A 26,545-nucleotide genomic window follows, 5' to 3' on the forward strand; every position below is an offset into this window, starting at 1 on the left:
AGGCAGCTGCAGTTTGTTATACTTGGCAAACCTGTATTGCTATGTTTCAAGAAACCATTGTGAACAAAGTAAATAACATACTCAAAAGGCAACTTAGAGTCATTAGAGTTTACCATGTACTAGCAGAGTACCCAGCATTGTCCAGGATTTTCTGCCTAATTCCTGAGAGAGAAAAAGTAACATAGGAGGACATTCTTATTCACATGTCCTATCCTCATATCCAGTCTGGACCGCTACACAAAAAGGGTCAAAAATAAAAAAGGTGGTGTGGCTTTGCGAGAGGAGCCAATGCAAAAGAAAGGGCCAAAATGAAAAAGGAGGCATGGCTTGTGGGAGGGGGCGTGACTTGCAAGCTGGACCGACACATTCACTTGAAAATGCAGAGCTTGTTGAGTAAGGTGGGGCTGAACTGTGATGAAGAGATTGAGGTTAAAAAGGACCTGTGATGTGGGTATATCAGGTAAAAATTGTATTTTTGGCTTTCAGCAAAAAACAAAACAAACAAAAAAAAGTGGACAAAAACACAAGAGGAGTGGCTTGTGCAGGGGTGTAACTTTTTGTAGTGGTGTGGCTTGCAAGCTGGACTGATGCACCAGGAAATGCAGAGTGGAGCTTGTGGGAGTAAGGTAATGGAGGTCACATAGACTTGTCAGGGAATTTAGACAAGCCCCCTCCATCTAGTAGAAAGGGTTAGGGTTCATTTCACATAATATATATATATATATATATATATATATATATATATATATATATACACACACACACACACACACACACACACACACATACACACACACACACATATATATATCTCATGTGGCAACTTCCTTTCCATGCCCGGGAGACAGATCCCGCTGGTAATGATGGTAAACATATGAAGTTTGAATGGTGTTTCCCGCCTCTTTGAAGAGCATGTTTCCGTAAATTCTTCCTAAATTTTCCTAAAAACAACTCTGCTTTGGCATTTTATAGCTTTGTATTGTGTAGTTTCTTTGTTATTCAACCTGGATTTTAAAGAATGAATTGTTACCTGACCATAACCATTGGCTTGTCAAGGGGATATGTCCCTACATATTGACACTATTAGTACCAACAAGCTACATCCAGTTTCCACATTCAGGGAATACCTCCACCTTAACCTTCTCTGGCATTGAAAGGGTTGTCCAGAGCAGGAGAGGTGGAGATTTAATCCGGCATCTCCATAATAGAGAAACAATGTTGATCTATCGGTTTAATAGTATCCAACCTAACGGGATGAATAATAGGCCATATTTAATCTTGCATTACTAAGCTCTGAGTATATATCCATATTTGGTCTCTCCTAATTTGCAATTTTGGATTCCCCCCCCCCCTTTTTCCTTGTTTGTTGAACCTTCCCGGAAATTCACCCCCCCCCCCCCCCTTTGTTTGGAGGTGGATACATTGCTCAGTATAAAGCGGACACACATTGAATTAAACACACATGCCATGATTAAAAGGTCTATAGACCTGAAACGCATCAGCGTGAAGGGATATATCCTATGCAGTAACTGCTGTAATATCACCTGATGTACTCCCCTATACTGCCTCTCCATTTGGAATTTTAAAAGAATCAATAGACTTTAGTTTTTACGGTGCTGGCTCTTTCAGCTGTTTGCAGACTTTAAAGTTGCATGTGAGGTGGGAGTCCTTCCTACCCACATTCTCCATAAAAATCTGCACCTCCTTCCAACCACCTTCTCTCCCCCTTGGCACATGTTGACATAAATCCTTAAAAGTCGCACAAAAATGTACAAGGTATGTCTTAGTACTGACATGGCTGATGATATACCCTTCAGTAATCATTACAATTTAGAACATTGCTCTGCTAGCATCATTTTCAGAAAAAGAATAGATCTGTTTCAATGTTCAGCAGCAAATTCGGGAGCTACCTTACTTCTTTGAAAGGTTTTGCTGGGCTGAAGGTTCCCTTTGCTAATGTGCTTCCTGCGAAAGTCATTGGCTCCACAAAATGAATCAGCAATCACAGATTCCCAGCCATATATTTTTTAGATGTGCCATTCATGCAGCATTTAAATGGGTACCCCCCCCCCAGACATCTTATCTCCTATCCAAAAGGATAGGGGGATGAGATGTCTGATCTCGGGGGTCTGGCCACTAAAACCCCCCGCAATCTTTGGCTGGCTCCAGGCAGCCGCGGTTGTGACATCACACCACATCCCCTCATGTTTATGGGAGGGGGTGGGATGGCTGAGGTCATGCCCCCTCCCATAGACATACATGGAGGGGGTGTAGGGTGACATCACATACACAGCAAGCCCCCAAAATCAGACACCTTATCCCCTATGCTTTGGATAGGGGATGAGATGTCTAGGGGTGGAGTACCTTTTTAATTTATTACTACTTGTTACACATTTGCACATCTGACCACTATCACTTTAAAGGAATTGTCATGTTCACTTCCACAGGTACTGACGGATAGTGCGGGGGACGCTGACTCACATGATCCATACCTTGCCCGTTCACCCGCAATCTTAGTTTTGTATGCAAATGTGGCTGTAACAGGTATGGGCGGGGTTTTCAGGAGTCTAGTGGCATTGTGGCATCAGCGCTACCCTTCCGCAGCACCACCTCCTTATGAATATTCATCCCCCCTCCCTCCAGCTCTCACTCTCCCCGCCGATCCTAACTTTTCTTCACTGCGCATGTGCCGCTTCCTGACATGGACATCCCAAATAAATTACATATTGATTCACATATACAATGGGGGAGATTTATCAAAGGATTTAGACTGGTTTTTCTTGTCTAAATTTGTCGCACAGAAAGTCGCAGTCTAAATCTGCGCGACTTTTCTGCGACTTTTGCTCTAGAGGATTTTTAGAACACGATGCAGTCTATTTTAGACTGAAATGCATTGAAAAATGCATTGGTGCTGAATTTATCAAAAGCGACTTTTCAGCGACAAGTCGCATATGCTGAAAGTACGCCGAAATGTCAGACCATGTTGGAGCAGGTTTAAATATAGACTAAAGCATAGATCATGAAGTCCGTGCACAGAATTTATCAAGAGCCGTGCGCCATTTGATAAATTAGGTGCACAATAGACCAGACTAACCCTCTGTAGTTTGGTCTATATTGATGCGGGACATAGACAACTTTGATAAATATCCCCCAATATGTCTACTTTATGTTTGCATCATAAAGTTGACCTGTTTTTACTTTTGGAAGACATCAGAGGGCTTCAAAGTTCAGCAGCAATTTTCCAATTTTTCTCAAAATTTTAAAGATCTGAATTTTTCAGGGACCAGTTTAGTTCCTGGATTTGAAAGGCCTTCATATTAGAAATACCCCACAAATGAGCCCATTATAAAAACTGCTTCTACATGTTCTTGTAGACCCAGTTTTTTAATTTGTACAAGGAATAAAAAGGAGAGAAATCCCCCTAAAATGTATCCAATTTCTCTTGAGTAAGGAAATATCTCATATGTGGATGTAAAGTGCTCTGCAACAGAGGTCTCAGAAGGGAAGGAGCGGCAATGGGATTTTGGAGAGTGAGTTTTTCTAAAATGGTTTTTGGGGGGCATGTCACATTTAGGAAGCCCCTATGGTGCCAGAAAAGCAAAAAAAAATAATAAATAAAAAACACATGGCATACTATTTTGGAAACTACACCCTTCAAGGAACGTAACGAGGGGTACAGTGAGCCTTAACACCCCACAGGTGTTTGACGACTTTTCTATAAAGTTGGTTGTGTAAATTATTATTTTTGTTCACTAAAACTACAGTTTTTCCCCAAATTTTACATTTTTACAAGGGGCAATAGGAAAAAATAGGGTATGGAAATACCCCATGTGTGGACATCAAGTGCTCTGCTGGCGCACTACAATGCTCAGAAGAGAAAGTCACATTTGGCTTTGGAAAGCAAATTTTGCTGAAATGGTTTTTTTGGGGGTGGGCAGGGCATGTCACATTTAGGAAGTCCTTATGCTGCAAGAACAGTGAAAAAAAAAAAAACACATGGCGTACTATTTTGGAAACTACACCCCTCAAGAAACCCCACAGGTGTTTGACAAATTTCCGCTAAAGTTGGACATGAAAATGAAAAATTAGATTTTTTTCACTAAAATGCTGGTGTTACCCCAAATTTTTCATTTTCACAAGGGCTATAGGAGAAAAAGCTGAGTAAGGAAATACCTCATATGTGGATGTAAAAGGACTCTGGGGGTGAACTACAATGCTCAGAAGAGAAGTCAGGGGCCATGTGCGTTTACAAAGCCCCCATGCCACCCCTCACATAATTTAATAAGGGGTGCAGTGAGCACTTACACCCCACTGGCGTTTGACAGATCTTTGGAACAGTGGGCTGTGCAAATGAAAAATTAAATTTTTCATTTTCATGGACCACTGTTCAAACACCAGTGGGGTGTAAATGCCCCCTTGTTACATTCGTTACATTCCGTGAGGGGTGTAATTTCCAAAATGGGATCACATGTGGGGGGGGTCCACTGTTCTGGCACCATAGGGGCTTTGTAAACGCACATGGCCAGGTTTACACTGAGCACATGTGACAGACGTGACTGGAGACGTTATGGAGAACATTCTGCTGCCTGCAATATCCTCCAGCATGACCGGTTTGGTGGTGGGTCAGTAATAGTGTGGGGTGGCATTTCTTTGGGGGGGCCGCACAGCCCTCTGTCTGCTTGCCAGAGGTAGTTTGACTGCCATTAGGCACCGAGATGAGATCCTCAGACCCCTTGTGAGACCATATGCTGGTGCGGATGATCCTGAGTTCCTCATAATGCAATATGATGCTAGACCTCAAATGGCTGGAGTGTGTCAGCAGCTCCTGAAAGAGGAAGGCATTGATGCTATGGACTCGCCCCCAACCGTTCCCCAGACCTGAATCCGATTGAGCACATCTTTGACATCATGTGTTGCTCCATGCACCACAGACTGTCCAGGAGTTGGTTTTCCACTTTGATTTGGAGCATGACTCCATATCCAGACCTCCATGGGTTGATAAATTTGATTTCCATTGAAAAATTTGTGTGTGATTTTGTTCTCAGCACATTCAACTATATAAAGACGAAAGTATTTCATACAATTAGTTCATTCATTCAGATCTAGAATGTGTTATCTTAGTGTTCCCTTTATTTTTTTGAGCAGTGTAGTTTACTGCATCTCAAACACCTCCCAGTGATAATATTAATCCACTCCGTGTGTTTGTGCTCCCAGTTCTGTCCTATCTGATTCTTAGCTGGTGGTTTTCCAAGTGGTCCGCCGTTTTACAAGCTAAGAAAAATTATTTCCATTTTGGCCCATAAAAACAGTATTGGCATCAAAGAAAGTGCACAAAAGTGACACAAAATGCTCTATGCACACACAAAAAGAGTAAACAAAAAAAACTGCCATGCAACTTTAAATTAAAACAGACTTTGCACTAACATATGCAGAACGCTCTCTGCTGTTTTACTACAATTATTATATATGTGTGGTCCAACCCTTGTTTGTGTTGTTAACTGTTAAGTGTCCCTCACAGAGATCTTCACCTAACACCTCTCACTAAAATGGCTGTTAAAGCTATGTGCATATGTTTTTTTATAGTAGATTTGACCCCTATACTTCCTCTTGATTGGCTGTGAAGGCTGTTTGAAGGGCATTATGGGATTCTTTAATATCATGTGATCCCTCCTCCTTATCCTTTCTGCCATGTGGCTGACGTTATTTTAGCAAAATTGCCCAAAGTTCTAGCTAAACTGAACATTTAGCTCCGACGGGTTTGGTTATTCTCCTCTCTACTTAACCACTAATCAATTTAATAGGACAGGAGTGGCTAAGATTTTATTTATATGTCTCTTTAAAGGGGTACTCCAACCCTGGACATCTTATTCCCTATCAAAAGGCTCAAACCCCCGCGGTCTTCGGGCGGCACTCTAGCATTCTTAACATTTTCATTCAGAACACTGTGGGGTCATGCCACGTCCCCTCCATTCATGTCTATGGGAGGTAGTGTGACGGCTGTGGTCGCTTGTCACTCCCCCTCCCATAGACATTAATGGAGGGGGCATGGCGCACAGAGATCGTGGGGGGTCAAAACGGCTGGACCCCACGATCAGACATCATATCCCCTATCCTTTGGATAGAGAATAAGATGTCCAGGGTTGGAGTACCCCTTTAAGTGTAGTCTCTTTAAATTTAAGAGAGACTTTTAGGTTGTGTGTCTAACTAGTGATATACACCTTTTATGGAGAACACTAAAGGTCTCTGCTTTAATCCTCCTAATTAAAACTTTCAAGGATTTAGGAATCTCCCTGGACCAGAATACTGTCTAGCCTTCTCTTTCCATTCTTCCCAAGCAACGACGTTCCATCATCAACATGGTGTGCAGGTAGACTATCAATTGTTCACATCAACATCTGCTTTAAAGTGAGTATATGTGCGACACATTTATCATACTATCAAGGGAGTTGATAAATTTGGTGCACATGAGAAAAAAATAAATAAATCACTTCAAAACACCGTTTTGTATGTTACCCCCTTTCCTCAGACTTTTCTGCTTAAAAAGTGATAGTTGAGGCAGTTGTGTGAAGTTTGCAACTTTTTTTTATGCTTATGTGCAACATTTGCACTTCATATGTCCGCAACCATTGCAAAGTGAAAACTAAAAGTGGCTTAGGTAAGGCTGTATGGTGCTTTCTTTTCGTCATACCCACAAAAGTCACAGAAAAAAAAAAAAAAAAAAGAAGCGTGCATCATTTTGTGTGACCTGCGGAAGCAAAAAGCTCTAAATGTGATGATAAATCTCCCCTTTGACTAAGTTTCCATTTGGTTTTTTTCTGGCAGTTTTTAGAAAACTGCCACTGCAGTTTTTTAGCCAAAGTCAGAAGGGGATCCATAAAAGGAGAGCAGCCAAAGAAATATCCAGCGCGGTGGAGTGCAAACAGGAAACTTATATTGAAGGTACATGGACAGCACAGGTAAAACCAACGCGTTTCGGGTCAAGCAGGACCCTTAGTCCTGGGATGCCATGACTAGGGGTCCTGCTTGACCCAAAACGCGTTGGTTTTACCTGTGCTGTCCATGTACCTTCAATATAAGTTTCCTGTTTGCACTCCACCGCGCTGGATATTTCTTTGGCTCCTATTACTATTTGTACTGGAGGCACTGCCGGTTAGTCCGGGCGTAGGTATGAGAAGCACAACTGAGGTGAGCCGTCTTATCCAATCTCTCTGCTATAAAAGGAGGAGAAGTCCTTCCTTTATATGTCTTAATCCTTTTGAATACACTTCTGGCTTTGGCTCAAAAATTGCAGTGACAGTATTCCAAAAACTGCCAGAAAAAGCTAAAAAGTGGAAACTTCGCCTTTGAGTGCTTGTATGATCATACAAGGTGTAAAGCAGAACAACAGCTGTCAAATTCAGGAAAGCCCTATGGCTTTGTTCACATGGTGGAATGTCCGCAAAGAAAATTTACCGACAGGGGAGCATCGGCACAACATGATGGCGCTAGGACCGCACGGAAATACCCCGCCTCATAGACAGCGATGCATTTCTGTGCAGACTCCGCAGAAAGACTAGACATGTCTATTCTTTCTGAGTACTCCGGAATCTGGATTTCCCTTGGCAAGTCGCGGAAAGTCTGCCGTGTGCACAGTGCACCAGAATCCCATTGAAATCAATGGGACTCTGCAGCAGCGCAATGTCCATGCGGAATTCTTCTGCAGAATTCCGCACGGAAATACCATCGTGTGAACAAAGCCTAACAAATCCAATACATGAGAGAACACCTTTATCTTATCATTTATGACAAACATGGTTGAATACTGTTGTAAAACTACAACTCCCAGCATGCCCGGACAGCCAAAGGCTGTCCGGGCATGCTGGGAGTTGTAGTTTTGCAACAGCTGGAGGCACACTGGTTGGGAAACACTGCTCTAAAATTAAAGCGGACCACAGAATATCTCCCAACATATGTAGTCAAAAGATTGAGGAGCATTGCTATAAATGCAAATACATTTTATATTTTAGAATTTCAATGCAAATTTCTGTCAATCCCAATGCAATCCTAACCTAGTTACCCAAGCCGACGAACATATTTTGTTCTAAACCAAAATCTCCCCTGACTGATCACTTTGCTAAATCTGCAATGCAAAAAATGCTTAAAATAGCATGAAAATGTGTGAAATTTAAATATGTCTCCGTAAAGTAGCATGACACGTAGCTGGAGAGAACATGGGAGCGAGATGACAAGCGCCTAATGTTACACTTATGAGTCACGTTCCTATAAAAGTAAATTCATCAAAGACTTCCAACTAATGGCGCGTACCTGGCTCCCTCCTCACATCTCTAGGTGTTACCTTCCTTTCCGTAGCATTATAATCCGCTCGTGTTCGCTTACTTAATTATCTGTTTGTCCCTTTAATGGCTTTTTTTTTTTCTTCTTTGCAAGGTTTATAGACTGCACAGACTTAACATCTCCTTCAAGTGGCCTCTTGAGAGGACTTTAGAGTTTTGCGATGTGGAGATTTAACCAAGTGGGATTACCATTAATGATTCTTTTTCTTGGACTTTAATTCTACCACTTTACTTTTGGATAAATTGTATTGAGCTTAAAAAAGGGAAAAAGTTTTGCATTTGTAACATTTAGATAATGTTATAACTTTAAGTCTGTGGTGCTTCTGTATACATTGACTGGTTTTATTAGATTTTTGGGAACATACAAAATTAATTTCTGATGTAGAACAGGGGAGCTGTATTTATATATTCTTTCCCTCTTTCAGTCCCATAAAAATAAATAAATTATATTTTTATTAATATTATGTATTATAATATTTACACACACATTACACACACACACACACACACACACACACTGATCCTTCAACTTAGGCTGGGTTCACACCACATTTTTGCAATACAGTTCCCGTATCAGGTTTTTGATGAAAAACGGATTCCTCAAAACCTGACTAAAACTGTATCAAAACGTGTGTACGAATTTTAACCCGTATACAGTTAAAAACCATAAATGGTTTAAAAAATGATGTCCGGATGCATCAGTTTTTTAACCTTATACGCCCTGAATCCCGAGTCCTTAAGGACCGAGGGCGTATCCATACGCCCGTGGGAATTCCGGCCCCCACCGCTAGCCGGTTGGGGACTGGAGCCGGATGCCTGCTGAAATCGTTCAGCAGGCATCCCGGCATATCGCCCAGGGGGGTCATTATGCCCCCCCATGTCGGCGATCGCCGCAGATCGCTGGACAATTCAGTCCAGCGATCTGCGGCGATTCCGGGTCAATCGGGTCTCCAGTGACCCGGTGACCCGGAATTACTGGCTGTTCGGGGCCGTCTCTGACGGCCCCGAACAGCCAGAGCCTGCAGGGGTGAGGTGGCACTGGTGCCACCTCACGATCGCCCTGATTCGTCGGCCGGATTACCGGCCGACCAATCAGGGCGCCTGCTGCGGGTGTCACTCCCGCACCCGACCCGCCCCTCTTCTGGAGGACATGAGCGGGTGCGGGACGTGCACCCTGGGTGCTGGGGACCCCGATCCCCGGCGCCCCTGTTGGGATCGGGGTCCCAGGAGCAGTTGCGGCGGCGGAGACGACGAGGGACTGACCTGTGCGGCGAGGATCGTTGGAGGTGAGTGACAGCCTCCTGCTGTTGCTTAGCAACAGCTCCCAGCATGCAAAAAGGGCATGCTGGGAGCTGTAGTTATGCAACAGCAGGAGGCAGACCACCACAACTCCCAGCATTCCCTTATGCTAAAGTGCATGCTGGGAGTTGTAGTGGTGCATCTGCTGGTTGCATAACTACAACTCCCAGCATGCCCGTTGGCTGTCGGTGACTGCTGAGAGTTGCAGTTTTGCAACAGCTGAAGGCACACTGGTTGTGAAACTCAGAGTTTTTTTTTACCTAACTCAGTGTTTCACGACCGGTGTGCCTCCAGCTGTTGCAAACTACAACTCTCAGCAGTCACCGTACACCATGCACCGTACATGCTGGGAGTTGTAGTTTTGCAACAGCTGGAGGCACACTGGTTGTGAAACACTGAGTTAGGTCATAAACTCAGTGATACATAACCAGTGTGCCTACAGTTGTTGCAAAACTGCAACACTCAGCAGTCACCGACAGCCAACGGGCATGCTGGGAGTTGTAGTTATGCAACAGCTGGATGTCCCCCCCCCCCCCCCAATGTGAACGTACAGGGTACACTCACATGAGCGGAGGATTACAGTAAGTATCTGGCTGCAAATTTGAGCTGCCGCAAACTTTCTGCTGCAGCTCAAATTGCCAGCGAGAATCTACTGTGAACCCCCGCCCGTGTGACTGTACCCTAAAAACACTACACTACACTACACTACACTACCACAAAAAATAAAATAAAAAATAAAAAACACTACATATACACATACCCCTACACAGCCCCCCTCCCCTCCCCAATAAAAATGAAAAACGTCTGGTACGCCACTGTTTCCAGAACGGAGCCTCCAGCTGTTGCAAAACAACTCCCAGTATTGTCGGACAGCCGTTGGGAGTTTTGCAACAGCTGGAGGCACCCTGTTTGGGAATCACTGGCATAGAATACCCCTATGTCCACCCCTATGCAAGTCCCTAATTTAGGCCTCAAATGCGCATGGCGCTCTCACTTTGGAGCCCTGTTGTATTTCAAGGCAACAGTTTAGAGACACATATGGGGTATTGCCGTACTCGGGAGAAATTGTGTTACAAATTTTGGGGGGTATTTTCTGCTTTTACCCTTTTAAAAAATGTAAAATTTTTGGGAAACCAAGCATTTTAGGTAAAAAAAAAATTTTTTTTTTACATATGCAAAAGTCGTGAAACACCTGTGGGGTATAAAGGTTCACTTAACCCCTTGTTACGTTCCCCGAGGGGTCTAGTTTCCAAAATGGTATGCCATGTGTTTTTTTTTTGCTGTTCTGGCACCATAGGGGCTTCCTAAATGCGGCATGCCCCCAGAGCAAAATTTGCGTTCAAAAAGCCAAATGTGACTCCTTCTCTTCCGAGACCTGTAGTGCGCCAGCAGAGCACTTTTCACCCCCATATGGGGTGTTTTCTGAATCGGGAGAAATTGGGCTTCAAATTTTTAGGGGTATTTTCTGCTATTACCCTTTTTAAAAATAAAATTTTTTTGGGAAAACAAGCATTTTAGGTAAAATTTGTTTTTGTTTTTTTACATTTGCAAAAGTCGTGAAACACCTGTGGGGTATTAAGGTTCACTTTATCCCATGTTACATTCCCCGAGGGGTCTAGTTTCCAAAATGGTATGCCATGTGTTTTTTTTTTGCTGTTCTGGCACCATAAGGGCTTCCTAAAGGTAACATGCCCCCCAAAAACCATTTCAGAAAAACGTACTCTCCAAAATCCCCTTGTCGCTCCTTCCCTTCTGAGCCCTCTACTGCGCCCGCCGAACACTTTACATAGACATATGAGGTATGTGCTTACTCGAGAGAAATTGGGCTACAAATACAAGTAAAAATTTTGTCCTTTTATCCCTTGTAAAAATTCAAAAATTGGGTCTACAAGAACATGTGAGTATAAAAAATGAAGATTGTGAATTTTCTCCTTCACTTTGCTGCTATTCATGTGAAACACCTAAAGGGTTAAAACGCTGACTGAATGTCATTTTGAATACTTTGGGGGGTGTAGTTTTTATAATGGGGTCATTTATGGGTTATTTCTAATATGAAGACCCTTCAAATCCACTTCAAACCTGAACTGGTCCCTGAAAAATACTGAGTTTGAAAATTTTGTGAAAAATCGGAAAATTGCTGCTGAACTTCGAAGCCCTCTGGTGTCTTCCAAAAGTAAAAACACGTCAATTTTATGATGCAAACATAAAGTAGACATATTGTATATGTGAACCAAAAAAAAAATGTATTTGTAATATCCATTTTCCTTACAAGTAGAGAGCTTCAAAGTTAGAAAAATGCTAAATTTTCAAATTTTTCATCAAATTTACGGATTTTTCACCAAGAAAGGATGCAAGTATCGACAAAAATTTACCACTATGTTAAAGTAGAATATGTCACGAAAAAACAATCTCGGAATCAGAATGATAACTATAAGCATTCCAGAGTTATTAATGTTTAAAGTGACAGTGGTCAGATGTGCAAAAAACGCTCCGGTCCTTAAGGCCAAAATGGGCTCCGTCCTGAAGGGGTTAAGTAAAAAACTTTTACGTTTTTAACTTTTCACTCCATTTTGAATAAAGTTTCACTTATTTGATTGAGATTCCAAGAAAAAAAAACTGTGCAAAGTCAAAAACCATATGGTGAAAACTGGATGGAACCGTACGCATATACAGTTCTGTACAGTTCCCATTGACTCCCATGTTTAAAAAAAAACGTATACGGTTTAATAGAGTTTTTCACCTGGACCAAAAACTGTGGTAAGCTACGGTTTTGGGTACGGGAAAAAAACTGACAAAACCCAAAACGGACACAACCTGATGCATCTTTTGGCATACGGTTTTCAATGGAGAGTCAATGCATACGGTTTTCAATACGGTTCCATACGGTTTTCCCATAGAAAACGTATACGGGAACTGTATTGCAAAAACGTGGTGTGCATGCACCCTTACACGTGCTTCGGGTTACAATATTATTTACATCCAATGTCCTTTTCATTGTAACTTGAAACCAGACTCAACATACAATGCTACCGAAAGTCCAGATGTGTGAGACATGTCAATGGCTGGAAGAACCGACCAATCAGAATGGATATTTCACTGGTAAAGCCCCTGTATTACTGAAGTGTATGCACTGACTGGTTTCTGGTAGCGCCTCCCTACAGTACAGGGAGGTACTACTCTTTACTTGTGCCAGGATTAGCTGCTTCTGGACATCAAGTAAGGGCGGCTCCATTTTACTTTTTTTCGGGACATTGCATGTACTGTACAGGGCCCTGAAGAAGCTCCTGTCCACTACATAAATAGTGATTTACAGCTTCTAGAAGATATTTCTTACTTTTATATGTAAGGACTTGCTTTATCTGTATTAGTTATCTACTTATTTTTCTTTAGTCCTCACTTTTTCCTGTTTTTTGGATGACATTTTTAAGGGTTCAGAACCAATTACCAGGTTTCCATGGAGTTATGGTCTCAACATACAATGGTCATCCTGGAACCAATTCATAACGTAACTTAAGGGACCACTGTACATACATATCTACTAAGTGTGTATATGTACAGTATGGCTGGAGATATTTCGACTAAACTTGTTACACGTCTTTCTTAAAATGTCAAAAAGAAATATTTTGGAGTTCAAGGATACCTCTGCAGCCTGAGAGTACCATGATCAGGAGAAGTCTTGGAATGCAAATCTATGGGACTTACAGTTTATGTGATCTTTTTACTCTCGGACTGTGGAGATTGCCCAGGAGTTTTAAACATCCTGCTACTGGACATAGATCTTTATAAAGTATGATTTAACTGACCGGCAGGCAGATGCAGAGAACAGCTAGTGCATGCTTTAAAAATGGGTGACATGGCATTGCAACCTAGTACTAAAGCTAAGATTTCATTTCTAAGAGAAACTGAAAGCTGCTACAGGAGCTTTCTTTCTATGTATTTCTTTAATTAGAAGTTAGAACACATGAACATTTTAGGGCAGGCTTATACATCAAAGTTTGTGCACTTTACAACTCTCCCCCACCACCACAAGAATAAAAAGGGTACTCATAAATTAGGAAGCATAAGTTTAAAGGGGTTATCCTTGAATCGAAAAACAGACCAATTTTCTTTCAAGGACCGCTCCCTGTCTGTCTCAACTTTGGGTGTGATATTACAATTTGGCTCCATTCACTTCAATGGAACTGAGCTGCAAAATCACACCCAGCCTGGAGACAGACAGGGAGCGGTCTTTGAAAGAAATCTGTTTTTCGATTCCTGGATAACCACTTTAAGGCTCATCACATGACGGTATTATGGCTCTGTACTTTTGAACCCTATATGGTGGCACACCATAAGGCATATTCCTATACTGGTTATCCCATATGCATAAGACAGTGTTTCCCAACTCCAGTTGTAGTTTTTCAACAGCTGCAGGAAGGACACTGGTTGGGAAACACACTGACCTAAAGCAGTTTTACCATATGAATGAGACTTAAAGGGGTTATCCAGGTATCGAAAATTTATTTCAAAGACTGCTCCATGTCTGTCTCCAGGTTGGGTGTGGTTTTGCAGCTCAGTTCCATTGAAGTGAATGGAGCCAAGTTGTAATACCACACCCAAAGTTGAGGACAGGGAGCGGTCTTTGAAAGAAAATAGGTCTGTTTTTCAATTCCTGGATAACCCCTTTAAGAAAGGTGCAAAAAAAAAAAATGCACTAATTTAATGTCCTATTGTGCTTTTTTCCAGTACCAATTTGGTCAGTATTTTTTTTTTTATCCCAAACCACAAGTGGTCCAAAAATATTGAATATGTTGTTAATCTTTCCATTACAGTTTTATCTGTATTCCACTTCTGATTTTGGCTAAAAATACTGAACAGAATACCATGTGTGAACTGAGCCTAACACTCAAAAATGTTTTATGTTAGCTTTTCTGCTGTATACGACTGGCCACCAGGGGTCTCCCTTCTTGGCCAGAACACATTCCGTCTGTTCAAAATCTCAGATTTTGGTCTCCTGCTTGTAATGGCAGGAGACCAAACTCAGGAGGTGTTTCTCTGCACTGAGCTTGATTGACAGCTGCAAAGAGCCTCACTGACGGCTGCACAGACTGAAAGCTGCAAAGAGCCTCACTAAAAGATACACAGACTAAAAGGTGCACAGAGCTTGAGGTCTTCTATTCATCACAGGACTGCAACAATGTGAGGGCAGAAGTGATCCCCCAGCAGGCTTCAGTGATGTCATGTCTGCTGGGAAACGCCCACTTTCTCCTGCTATGAGATGGCACTATGTGAACAAGAAGAAAGGTATGATACACAACTTTTTAAAGCTCAGAAAATGTTTTGAAGGGTGGGAGGAGTGTTAGGAATAGTTAGGGAACATAGCCTGGGTTAGTTTAGAACAGTTTATTTGGTGACAGGTACTCTTTAAGGGATTGCTAGTTTGGCAACTTCCCGTTACACTGTGTTAAGTGCATCTGAAATAGTTTTAATATTTCCATACATTTATGTCACTAAAATAGCTCATTTACTTGAATTTCATGTGTCATTCAGGGTTTATGGAAAGTTGTATGACAACCTCTATCCCAACTATTATGGCTGCCATTGGCCATTGTCACCGTCTGGTCTAATTTTACCTTATTATTATTAGACCAAACATGACTCCAGAAGTAGAAAACTCAATGACTTCTATTAAAATAATTGAACTAGGCAGCAATTGTGGTGCGGCCTTCTGTTTATAACATAATAATGGAATAAAAAAAAAAAATAATGGATGTTTATTCCATTAAGAGCTCGAAAAAAATTATATATATGAGGGAATGAAAGCAGAAAAGCAGTATAATATGTCCACTACAGTGAACTTAGTCAGTTCTGCCATTTACTACCTTAATATACTAAAGATGCCCTGTTGTACTGACCTGCTTTTATTCCATAATACAACAGACAGACATTTCAATTTCATACTGTGGAGGAAAAATGTCTCTGCTCCACTTTATGATACATAATGAGGAAAACTGGGAGGTTAGAGAAAGGCGCTTGTTTCACAACATTAAACAGAATGTGTCAAACTGGGCATTTTTCTTCAGCGGTTCAGGTAAGTCAGACCTGGGAGACTCACGGCTCCTATGTGCACATATAGCATCAAATGCTCAAAACCCACTGCTGGGAATTAATGGACCATATTACGTGTGCTATGAACATATATAGCAATGTCCCCGATGCATACACAGTTTCTCATGCTTATTATTTCTGATGGAAACCATTAGCGCTCCTATGAATCATGTAATGTGAATCAAATAGGAACGAAACGCATAGTAAACACTTAATAGGGTCTGCTTTTCTCTCCAAAAACAGTGCCATTTAAATCAGACACGAGACATAAGTGATCTATTATTTTTTTTAACCTCTGGACCAAGAGGGTGTTTATAGTGTATACTGTACAGGTGTATATTGTTTGTATTGTTATTGTAATGTTTTATATTTTTAAATAAAATTTACAGTGCATAAAACTTATTAGAAGATACTAAGATAAAAAAAAAATGAAATAAAAAATTGGGTGCTCTTTTCTTAAAACCCCCCCATTATAGGGTCTGGGGGACTACAGAACGTCTGGAGTAAGCACTTACACAGTGGTCTACAGCAAATCATATACAGTTATACTAATCTGAATCATGTTTGACCACATGTAACATGGAGTAAATAAATAAGTTAGAAGGTAAGATGGCAAAAACTTTGCAAAGTCAAATACAGGTCAATGCTGATACATTGTATTACTACACTGTATATGTATACACTCGAAATTCATATTAAAGTGACGGAGCTAGAAAATAATTGGACAATTTTCCAAGAGCGGTTGTGTGTGACTAAGGTCCCACATTTATAGACTGGGCACAGACATTTTTATTTTATTTTTTTTAAATAGGAAAAGTACAAAACATAATTGCAATAAGGGGTCTCATATGTGACGTTCTCCTCCTTATGCCATGCACCATTACATTGCACAGATGGGATACATTTTGTGTCCTGAATTTAAAATTGCCATAGAAACAAGTCATAAGTGTACACATAACTCTTGGTGCCCCATATAGACAGGGTCTTCTTGGCATATATGAATCTAGTATTCAAAATACCAGAAACCAAAGAAAGTACTAATAATGTGGATAGAGATAGATAGATTTTCTCTGTTTAGAACGATCTTTGAACAATGTGGTCATCATGGGTGCAAATCTTATCTGCACAATATATGTAATATATATATATATATATATATATATATATATATATATATATATATATATATATATATATCTATATACACATACACACACACACGTCTCTTTTTCCTATTCAAGTAGATCGTGAGCCCAGATGGGGACAAAAATTGCAAAAGATATTGGTGCAAGTTTTGAGATGATAGATAGATCTAAAATAAAGTTCACTATACATTGCCTTACTTCTAGCGTATCCCAGTAATATACTACCATCCCCATTACTAAGCATTTGGTCAATGCTTAAAGCAATAGACTATATTTTATTTAAATATATATAATTATTATTTTTTTTTTTTTTTTTATTCATTACCCCCCCCCCCCTTAGTGTCAGTAAATGTCCCATAGAGAAGTTTACCTGTTCCAGCTGCCATACTGAGCAGTGTTCTTCAAACAGTGTGTCTCCAGCTGTTACAAAACTACAACTTCCAGCATGACCGGACAGCCGAAGGCTGTCCGGGCATGCTGGGAGTTGTAGTTTTGCAACAGCTGGAGACACACTGTTCGAAAAAACACTGCCATAAAGTAATGCTTACAATTCAGGTCAGATCACACAACTCACTAGTGATCTGACAATAGAATGTCTACATAATGTATGAATACTGTATTACAGCACATTATTGCAATGCAATACCATAAACATATCATTGCAATATGCCTGGGATATAAAAGTCTCTTGTACCGTATAGGACCCCTAATGGGGATATGCTGCTTTAAGATAGTCATACAGCTGCAGATAACAAGTTAACTCACAATAGTCAACATTTACATTATCCTGACAATAGTAGATATGTATATTATCTTCATCTTCACAATAATGTAAATATTTATATCATCTTCCCAATAGTAAATATTTTATACTATCCTGACAATTGTAAATATTTATATTATCTTGACAATTGTAAATATTTATATCATCTTCACAACAGTAAACATACTATCCTGACAATAGTAAATATTTATAATTTCTCACTAATACATCTAGAGAGAGAGAGAAAGATGGAAAGACAGTGATAGAGTGATACAAAGTATCCCCATCAGCTAGCAGTGCTGTCTATGTCAGAGAGAGTACTGTACCTCTGATAGAGCCATGTAGAGGGAACCAGGCTGTGATGAACTAAGTGTCCCAGCTTTTTTGTGTTTCCAGAGAGAGAGGGACAGAAATGTGACAAGAGAGGAGGAAGCTGCCAAACTGTTGGGATCTCAGTCACTGTCCTCTTCTACTGTGAGTCTTGCTCCACAGCAATGTATGACCAGCATCCATCTCATGACTTATGAATCAGTCCCAATGACCAGAGGAGTAGGAGAAGAAAAAGAACAGAGGAAGGGTCTTGGGAGGAATAATAAAGGGAGCAGCAGCAGAAACCAATTCACTAAAAGCTTCGTTCTCCTCTGAATTCATCATCTCCTTTGCTTCTCACAAGCTCATAGAGGAAAGTGGCAGCAGCAGCAGCTCCTCACACTGCACACTCAGCTGCTGGATATTACCAGGGCAATTGAAGCTGTTAACCAGTTCAGCAGGAGTTGTGATGGATTGCAATGCCTGATTGGAGAAATTAGGAGCTCCCTATTGGCCAGACAGCATTGTTTTCTTATTGGTGATGAGATATTTAGCCTGCTAGCTTGCTCTCTACAGAAGCAAATCCTACAGTATGTAGAAGAAATTCTAGAAGTACCCTGCAGGTAGGAGAGATGTGTTTTTCAGGCTAGTCAGTGTTGTAGGGAGGGGATAGGATACATTCATTTACATCAGGATGGGAAAGATGCAAGATGTTTGCTAGCAGATGGAGAGCAGTCATTACAATAGTATATACAGGGCTCTCTTCATAACTGGCACTGCGTGTAAATAAGCCATTAAATAGCTGGTGTACTCGTGTGCTTATTTATTAACCATTATTTTAACTATTATTTTTATACCATTACATAGTGCTCACATATTTTGTTATAGGTTAAAAATGACCTGTCAAATCCCCCCTCCCCTCAAAAAACAAGTTATGCTACGTAGTAGCTAATCCTGATCATGTACATATATGTGTTAAGCAAATATATTTTTCTCACAAATACCTTCTACCTGTTGCTCACTTGGTTTTTCACCCTGCGCTCTGGAGGTGGCATCTCTGGCCCTTGTCCTCACTGTGCGTGACTTCTCTTTTTCCTTGAGTGTTCTGTGCTGTGCTGGGTCTTTTCATCCCGTCACTGCAGGCTGCTCTGTAACCACCTACTCTCTGTGTTCAGGTGGATGTCTAAAAGGATAGGAGTGAGCACAGAGGAGTGCTCGTCCCGCCCTCACTTACTGGACTTTTTGCCAGCCTGTGCTTCAGCTTGGACAAAGATGACACTGCAGATGGACAGGAATATGTTCTGGATGGTATGAGGACCCCTAGTGGTCTATTTTATAAGCCACAATTCTATAAAAAGGTAATACAATTTTCTTATGAAGTTGTCATGACCGGGGGTGTAAAGGGAGAGTAAGCCCTAAGTTGTCCCTAGAAACACATTCCCTACCTACTTGACCATTCACTCTAAATGGTGGATCGGCAACTTGGAGCTAGTCCCTCTCTGCACTAAAGTGTAGTGGGCGAAAAAATAAATAATATACATAGTCGGTCAAAGGCCAGAAAAAGAACGGGAAAACAACCACACAACAAGGTATGCCAGACAGAATATAAACATACACTATATTCTGCCCTGTTTGTACTAACAAACAGTTCAGAACCGAAATCCAGATAAATGGCAAATATGAATAAATGAACAAGAATATGCATGGAATAAGTATACAGCAAAAACCAGGAAATACAGGGATGAACAAATGAAATGAATGTAAAATATTACCCAGGTGAGGTCAACAAAACAGAACACTGTTCACACTGGGACACAGAACTGGACACCCCACTCCACAAAAGGAGTGGACAGCAATAACTCCAAAAAGACTTCTAGCCAGTGGACACACTCTAGCATATGATCAGAATACTGTCCTAGAAGGAAACAGAAATATAATACACGGAACACTGGACCAAACAAATATATCACAAGGTAAAGCAGAACAGACATACAATAATCCTAAAAACAGACAATAGTACTTCAGACTAAAATCTACAATAAACAAGACTATTAACCATGGTAACAACTCAGAAATATTACAAGATAAATAGAAAGTGCTTGATAAAGCCAGAGTAATGCACAAATGCCCAAATAACCAGCACAGAGTGCATGAGAGCTCGAGTTTAAATATCCCCACCTCACCTGAGTTAGCCAGGGGGAATAGCAAATAAAACTGATATTGGCACAAACCTAGTGTCTGAATAGACACCTAAACAGAAAAATACAAAAACACAAAAACAGACATTACAGAAGTATATTAGAAAGGTTAATGGTTTGCCAAGAAGTACAAGATATAAAATGTTTTTTAGAGTACGTTCACACGTATAGTGTCCTGCGCAGATTTGATGCATAGGATTTGATGTGCAGGATTTTTTGCTGCAGATTTTAATATAAACTAATTTGCAGTTTGCATCAAATCTGTGCAGGATACTGTACGTGTGAATGTACCCTTAATCTGGCAGTGCCATTTTAAGTCCACATTTCAAATCATTTATTTATTACTCTGATAGTCCATGTTTCAAAATACTTTACCATTTTCTGTCTGCAGCTCCTAAATAGACCAGTGTGTCTCAATGGCTCCAGTCTACAAACAAACAAACATATAGGCACCTGGGGGATCACATGATGGGATGACGTAGGACCCGTCCCGTGGTGGAGGTGTTCTGGTGGGTCTGGACGTCGGAGACCATAATTGGCCAGCGGCCGGTGAAGGGAAGGAGGAGCGTGGCGCACAGGACCTAAGTAAGTGCCTGCAGGGCCTTCTGGGTCCATCCTCGGTGAGGTGGTTCCAGAGCAGCGCGGCTGAGACCGGTTTCTATACAGATAGAAGGGAAGGGGCTCCATACTGTCGCTCAACGCGAATAAAGCTTTCGACAGGGTGGAGTGGGGATTCCTCTTTAAAGTATTGAAAGCATTTAATTTGGGGAAAGAATTTATGCAAGGGGTCCAAACCATTTATAGTTCACCCACGGCCAGGATAGATATTAATGGAGAATTGACAGAAAGCTTCCAACTGGGGAGGGGAAACAGACAAGGGTGTCCCTTGTCCCCCATGCCATTTGCCCTCTTCTTGGAGCCATTGGCGTGGAGGATAAGGAACAATAAGTGTCTTGAAGTTTTTAAATTGAAAGGGGAAGGGGAAAAAAATTCTCCTTTATGCGGACGATGTGGTCTTGTTTATTAGAGATCCGATTCAGAATGTCCCAAGGGTAGTAGGGGAAGTAGAGGAGTTTGGTTGTTATTCTGGATCTAGTATAAATTGGGATAAGTCATGTTTACTCCCTTTGGACAATAAGTCCAAAGTAAAATTTTGACTCAGTCGGAGGTAAGGCTCTCCATAAATATAAAAGAATTTGGCAAATCAAATCTAATCCCTCTAGTGGAGACAATAAGCAATAAATGAAAAATATGGAATGGATTGGGATTGTATATGGCAGATAAATTAGCACTAGTTAAAATGATTATATTGCCAACAGTGTTGCACTATTTAAGAGTTGCGGACTGGATTGAGGATACATTTTTTGGGGAACTTGAGAAGAAGATAAACGGATTGATTTGGGGCCGAAAACAGGTCCGTCTTAAAAGTTGTTATTTGAATCCTCCAATTGTGAAGGGGGTCTGGGTCTTCCTAATTTTTACATTTACCATATAGCCAGTTAGTTAGTTCACATTTTACAAGAAGGGGGAAAAGCACTTGAGTTCTTAAATAGGATGGGAGTGAAGGAAAAGGATATTTTTGCAGTTTTGGAAGTGGTAAGGTAGGTAAGGACTGGGGGAAGGTAAGGACTGGGGGAAGAGTCCTGGTTTGCAAACACTAAATTGTATTTGGAAGAAAACCAGGGAATTAATGAAGGTAAAAGGGAGTTTGTTAATATCACCGATTTGGGGTGACAAATATTTAAAAGAGATGAGGAAAATCACAAATTTCACGGATTGGGGAAGGAAGGGTATACATTTGGCTCATCACTTTTTGAAGAGGGAAAATTAAAGGAATGGTCACAGATAAAGCAGGAATTTGGGGGGGGGGGAAGAAACATATTTGGATATATGCAAATAAGGGATGTATATTTAAGGGATAAAGAAAATGAGAGATGGAAAGTGGTGTCACATCCTGTGTTGGATTATGTTATAGAGATGCAGAATTGGGGGAAGAAGAATATATTGGGAATAGTATATAAAATCATATGTAAGGGGGAAGCACAAAAAATGTAAAGTAAGAATAAATGGAAGAGACCTGGGGGAAATCAGTGAGGAAGACTAGAAGAAAATCTTCTTACACATCAAGCGCTTGTTTATGAATCAAAATCATTGTATTTATTTTTTCAAAGTTGTACATCGGCTACATTATTCCCCAAAATTTCTAAGGAAAATAGGATATAGACAGGACTCAGTATGTGGTAAATGCAAGGGGGATTTGGGCTATCGGTAAGGGTCAGGCAAATAAATTTCTTTCTACCTAAGACAAATTGTGAAAATGCCAAGTTACATACCACCCGCTATCCAAGATTTTGGATAGCAGGTGCTACCTATGAGAAAATTTGAAATTCCCAGACCCAGGCCCAGCAGCGCCATCATTTTTTTATTTGAAAATTAAAACAAACTTTGAGTGTCCCGGACCCAATTGTGTGGGTACGAAGGACCAAATCCAACAAGCCCCCACAGCAACACCAGTAAAGCATATATTGCCTGAATGACACAGCCTGGAGTTGGCTGATTCACGAGTACACAGCAGGGCTTCACAATCCCCTCCAAAAACCACACAATTTTTGAAATTTTTGAAAAAGATTTTGGATAGCGATTGCTACCTATGAGAACATTTTTAATTCCCAGACCCAGGCCCCACAGCGGCATCAGTAAACAATATATTGCCTGAATGACACAGCCTGGAGTTGGCTGATGCACGAGTACCCAGCAGGGCTTCACAAACCCCCCCAAAAAAACACAATTTTAGAAATTTTTTAAAAAGATTTTGGATAGCGGGTGCTACCTATGAGAAAATTTGAAATTCCCAGGCCCAGCAGCGCCATCATTTTTTTATTTGAAAATTAAAACAAACTTTGAGTGTCTCGGACCCCATCGTGTGGGTACAAAGGACCTAATTGTACAAGCCTCCACAGCAACATCAGTAAAGCATATATTGCCTGAATGACACAGCCTGGAGTTGGCTGGTTCACGAGTACACAGCAGGGCTTCACAATTCCCCCCAAAAAACACAACCATTTTAGAAATTTTTTAAAAAGATTTTGGATTGCGGGTGCTACCTATGAGAAAATTTGAAATTCCCAGACCAAGTCAAGCAGCGCCATCATTTTTTTTATTTGAAAATTAAAACAAACTTTGAGTGTCCCGGACCCCATCGTGTGGGTACGAAGGACCAAATACAACAAGCCCCCACAGGGCTCATGTGGCCCTGAGATGTAGGCGCAACGTCTCCATTGCCCTGACCGGCCGTTGTTTCCAAGACTTCTCGCCAAGGCAAACCATGTGAAGAACAGTGTGACACCGCCGTGCCCTGCACACATGGTATGCTGAAGGACCACTGAGACTTGTCCGGGCAGTGGAGGCTTAAGACGCAGTGGAGGATGTGGAGGCGGATGTGGAGGGCTGACAGAGTGTAGCAGGAAGCAGCATTGAGTACACACCAGCATTGAGTACACAACCATTTAAAAAAAAATAATTAAGAATATTTAGGACAGCGGATGCTACCTATATATTGCCTGAATGACACAGCCTGGAGTTGGCTGATGAATGAGTAGACACTAGGGCTTCACAATCCCCCCCAAAAAACACAACAATTGTAGAAATTTAAGAAGAAGACTTTTGGATAGCGGGTGCTACCTATGAAAAAATGTGAAATTCCCAGACCCAGGCCCAGCAGCACCATCAGTAAACCATATATTGCCTGAATGACACAGGCTGGAGTTGGCTGATGCATGAGTGCGCACCAAAGCTTCACAATCTCTAATAAAAAAGACAAAATTTTTGACGGAAAATTTTAACAAAAATTTAGGACAGCGGGTGCTCTCTATATCTTACCAGAATGACGCAGCCTGGAGTTGGCTGCAGCATGAGGAGACCATTGAAATGTGGGATTTTGTTATTTGAAATTGAAATCTAAATTTGTGTTCCGGACCCCGCCATGTGGGTACAAAGGACCTAATCTCACAAGCACCCACAGGGCTCATGTGGCCATAAGATGTAGGCGCAATGTCTCTATAGCCCTTACCGGCCATATTTGTTTTTTGTACCTTTGTTTAAGAACAAGCGCATATCCAAGAGTCCAGAAGACTCTATAATGCAGGACGGTGGACCACCAAAAGACATTCTTCTATAAAATATTTTTTTATGAAATAAAGAAGCAGAGTTCATCCCTCTCCGTATTTTTTTTGAAAATTTTACTTAAAAAATCACACGCAACAAGCGTTCAATGGTGTAATGGTTATTATTCAGGAAAATTCAAGTTTATTACTGTGATAATTATCAGAAAATTTGAAAAAAACACTACCGAAGAGTGTTTAATAACCTCATACATTGCACCATAAATGTTGAAATTTAAATTAAGCATGTGTGTATGTATTTCAAAAATACTAAAATTAAAGGCCCAAGCCCAGAAGCATCATGAAGTCAAGTAGTTCCTGAAAGACACAGGAGCAGTCAGGAGTAGGCATCAGCAGTACCCAAGAGGCTTCAATAACCCCTTACACTGCATGATCAATCGCGAGATCGAGCAATAACAGGTGTGTTAAGCCCTCAGATGTCCGGGGCTGCACGCGCAAAACACTGAATGGACCAGCGTGTGAACCCCGTTCGCGATAGGGATCAGGGATTGCAATTATTTGCCAGGAAAGAAGAATCACAACTAAGTGCGGGTCATAAGCTCAGGTTCATTAAGTCCCTGCCCTTTGTACACACCGCATGTCTCTACTACCGATTGGATGGTTTAGTGAGGTCCTTGGATCGGCCCCGGCGGGGTAGGAGAAGGCCCTGGCAGAGCGCCGAGAATTTAAAGATCATTGTTGAAATTTGCATTAAGCATGTATTAGTTACTGCTAAACTTCCAAAAATGTAAGGCCCAAGGCCAGAAGCGTCAGTGAGGCAAGTAGTTCCTGAAAGACACAGGATGAGTCAGGAGCAGGCATTCGCAGTACCCAAGAGGGTTTCATAACCCCTTACATTTAAAGATCAATGTTGACATTTTCATTAAGCATGTATTTAGCTACTGCTAAACTTCAAAAAATTAAAGGCCCAAGTCCAGAAGCATCAGTGAGGCAAGTAGTTCCTGAAAGACACAGAATGAGTCAGGAGCAGTCAGGAGCAGTACCCAAGAGGGTTTCATAACCCCTTACATTTAAAAATCAATGTTGAAATTTGCATTAAGCATGTATTTAGCTACTGCTAAACATCCAAAAATTGATGGCCCAAAGGCCTGAGGCATCAGGGAGGCAAGCAGTTCCTGAAAGACACAAGATGAGTCATTCTCAGTACCCAAGAGGGTTTCATAACCCCTTACATTTAAAGATCAATGTTGACATTTGCATTAAGCATGTATTTAGCTACTGCTAAACTTCAAAAAATTAAAGGCCCAAGGCCAGAAGCATCAGTGAGGCAAGTAGTTCCTGAAAGACACAGGATAAGTCAGGAGCAGGCAATGGCAGCACCAAAGAGAGTTTCATAACCCTAATTGATAACCCAAGAGGGTTTCTTAACCAACCATAATTGGGAAATGTTGGTGTGGCAGCATGATCAATCTGCTCTGAGGCATCTGGCATTGGTGGCTGGAAATCCTCACTGATTCATTCCTGATTCATCTTGACAAACGTCAGACTCTCCACATTTTTAGTGGACAGACGAGTTTGCCTTGGGGTGACTATGGCCCCGGCTGCACTAAACACCCGCTCTGATGGCACACTACTGGCCGGACAGGACAGCTTTTCCAGGGCAAACTCTGCTAGTTGCGGCCATAAATCAAGTTTGGCTGCCCATAAGTCCAGCGGATCTTCAATGGTTGTTGGCATGGTCATGTCAAGGTATGCCACCACCTGCTGGTTTAGGTACTGCTCCATGTCTACCTGCTGCTGATGAGTTGCTTCACTATGCGGGTGAAGAAAGCTACTCATCAGCGACTGTAGACTCAGGCTGCTGCTGATTGAGCTGATATTGCTCCTGCCACCCCTCCCCAGCAGCCATGGCAGTGGAAGGTGAGCGCAGAGTGCCCCCCGAGTCAGACCTGCGAGTGGATGGACCATGTGGCCGATAGGCATCGGCCAACTGACTACGTAGAATCTCTCTGTAGTGGGTCAGTTTGTCCTCCCTCTCAGTGGGTGTTTGTCCTCCCTCTCAAAGGCCCCCATTCTGGGACGGTATTGTCCCTGCCCGTAGTTACAGCTCCACACGTCGGTGCTGCCGTGCACTTTTGAACACACTGACAGGCTCAAGGACTGGCCAACACAATACTTGGATGTACCTATGCAGTATGCACTGATGAGGGCAGTAATAAGCGCAACTATAGGCAGAAAAAACTCTGTATTTTTGTAAAACACCAGCCGATGAATGCTATTGTTTGGACTT

General features: G+C 41.5%; 1 protein-coding gene across 1 annotated transcript in view; it reads right to left on the reverse strand.

The window, feature by feature from the left end:
- Positions 1 to 18,450, reverse strand: part of LOC130281739 (heparan sulfate glucosamine 3-O-sulfotransferase 1-like) — a 168,948-nt gene extending 150,498 nt beyond the window's left edge. Inside the window, exon 1 of the mRNA XM_056529318.1 lies at positions 17,954 to 18,450. The gene's annotated coding sequence lies outside the window, so the exon portion shown is untranslated. The remainder of the gene's footprint in view (positions 1 to 17,953) is intronic.
- Between the last annotated feature and the right edge of the window lie 8,095 nt (positions 18,451 to 26,545).

Source organism: Hyla sarda, chromosome 7 (assembly GCF_029499605.1).
Source record: "Hyla sarda isolate aHylSar1 chromosome 7, aHylSar1.hap1, whole genome shotgun sequence".
Classification (NCBI taxonomy): domain Eukaryota; kingdom Metazoa; phylum Chordata; class Amphibia; order Anura; family Hylidae; genus Hyla; species Hyla sarda.